The sequence below is a fragment of the Ranitomeya imitator genome, chromosome 6 (genome assembly GCF_032444005.1).
Source record: "Ranitomeya imitator isolate aRanImi1 chromosome 6, aRanImi1.pri, whole genome shotgun sequence".
NCBI lineage: Eukaryota > Metazoa > Chordata > Amphibia > Anura > Dendrobatidae > Ranitomeya > Ranitomeya imitator.
The window spans coordinates 522,414,441-522,416,944 of record NC_091287.1 but is presented as its reverse complement, the minus strand read 5'-3'; positions in this window follow the sequence as shown (position 1 = coordinate 522,416,944).

Sequence of the window (2,504 nt, the reverse complement as noted above, 5' to 3'; positions counted from 1 at the left end):
CCCAATGCAAGTCAATGGGGCAGCATAGTCGGCAGTGAGTGGGGGCCAGGAAAACACCTAGAGTGCCCATTTTAATGTCAAAACCATCCATTCTTCTTAATGAAGCTTGTCAAGTGTAATTTACCTTATAATAATTGGAAGGCATTTGAAATTGGGGGTCATTTGGCTAAAGTTGTGGTGGGTAGGGCTGGTTCAAGTAATTAGCGGGCCCAGGAAATCTGGACCACGGCAGTGGAGCAGGGAGAGGTAAGTATTTCAACTTTGCAAGTGCTGTGAACCTGAGCAAGCAGGGGGGGCCCACTCGTTGGCATTGGCACTGGCACAGGGCCCCTCAAAGTACAGCGGTGTGTTTGCACGGCGGGGGCGCTTCCCACCGGCAGCAACACTTTTGCGTACTATGAGAGGCCCTGTGCCAGTGACGTCGCCAACTAGTATTCCTCCCCCCACCTGATGAAGGAACCTGCACTTTCATCTGCACCTTCCTCTTTGTCCCCGTGTAAGGTGGTATGGTATGCGGGAAGAGCAACCTGACTTTCAGCAGGGTCACAATGTTGTTGTGTAGCGTGCACGGGGAATGTTGCGTTATGGGTCAATGTACCAGCAGACTCATCTATCACTGGCTGGGCAATGGGCAGGATGAGGAGGAAACACAGATATAGGCCCAAAGAATAAAGTTGGCTAAATGCAGTTCAAAATTGGTAACACAGGAATAACCAGGGGGCATTGCAGTGGAGGATAACTGGAATGAGAGGCAGACACCGATAGTAGGCCCCAACCCAACTAGTAGGCCAAATGCAGTCTAACATTAACAACTACTTAACGAGCGCCTGAAAACGGAATTTCAGGACAGGAAACCAGGAGAACAGCAAGGAGCGGCAGACACTGTTAGTAGTCCCCAAACCAACTAGTACGCCAAATGCAGTTGTTCCATTTAACCACAATTTAACGAGAGCCTGAAGATAGAAGCTCAGGAAAGGCAACCTGGAGAACACCTTGGAGTGGAACACACCATCTCTCTCCACCCCATACCCATTTTGTAGGGCTAATGCAGTGTAGTTTTCTACAACTACTCAACGAGAGTCGGAAGATCGAAGCAATGGCGAGGAAACCTGGAGAACACCTTGGAGTGTAACACACCATCTCTCTCCACCCCATAGCCAATTTGGAGGCCTAATGCAGCGTAGTTTCCAACAACTACTAAACGAGAGCATTAAGATCGAAGCTCTGGAAAGGCAACCTGGAGAACACCTTGGAGTGTAACACACCATCTCTCTCCACCCGATACCCATTTTGTAGGCCTAATGCAGTGTAGTTTTCTACAACTACTGAACGAGAGTCGGAAGACCGAAGCAATGGCAAGGAAACCTGGGGAACACCTTGGAGTGTAACACACCATCTCTCTCCACCCGATACCCAATTTGTAGGCTTAATGCAATGTAGTTTTCTACAACTACTAAACGAGAGTCGGAAGACCGAAGCAATGGCAAGGAAACCTGGGGAACACCTTGGAGTGGAACACACCATCTCTCTACACCCCATACCCAATTTGTAGGCCTAATGCAGTGTAGTTTCCAACAACTACTAAACGAGAGCATTAAGATCGAAGCAATGGCGAGGTAACCTGGGGAACACCTTGGAGTGGAACACACCATCTCTCTACACCCCATACCCAATTTGTAGGCCTAATGCAGTGTAGTTTCCAACAATTACTAAACGAGAGCATGAAGATCGAAGCAATGGAGAGGAAACCTGGGGAACACCTTGGAGTGCAACACACCATCTCTCTACACCCCATACCCAATTTGTAGGCCTAATGCAGTGTAGTTTTCTACAACTACTAAACGAGAGTCGGAAGACCGAAGCAATGTGGACAAAACCTGGGGAACACCTTGGAGTGTAACACACCATCTCTCTACACCCCATACCCAATTTGTAGGCCTAATTCAGTGTAGTTTCCAACAACTACTAAACGAGAGCAAGAAGATCGAAGCAATGGAGAGGAAACCTGGGGAACACCTTGGAGTGGAACACACCATCTCTCTACACCCCATACCCAATTTGTAGGCCTAATGCAGTGTAGTTTCCAACAACTACTAAACGAGAGCATTAAGATCGAAGCAATGGCGAGGTAACCTGGGGAACACCTTGGAGTGGAACACACCATCTCTCTACACCCCATACCCAATTTGTAGGCCTAATGCAGTGTAGTTTCCAACAATTACTAAACGAGAGCATGAAGATCGAAGCAATGGAGAGGAAACCTGGGGAACACCTTGGAGTGCAACACACCATCTCTCTACACCCCATACCCAATTTGTAGGCCTAATGCAGTGTAGTTTTCTACAACTACTAAACGAGAGTCGGAAGACCGAAGCAATGGCAAGGAAACCTGGGGAACACCTTGGAGTGAAACACACCATCTCTCTCCACCCGATACCCAATTTGTAGGCCTAATGCAGTGTAGTTTTCTACAACTACTAAACGAGAGTCGGAAGACCGAAGCA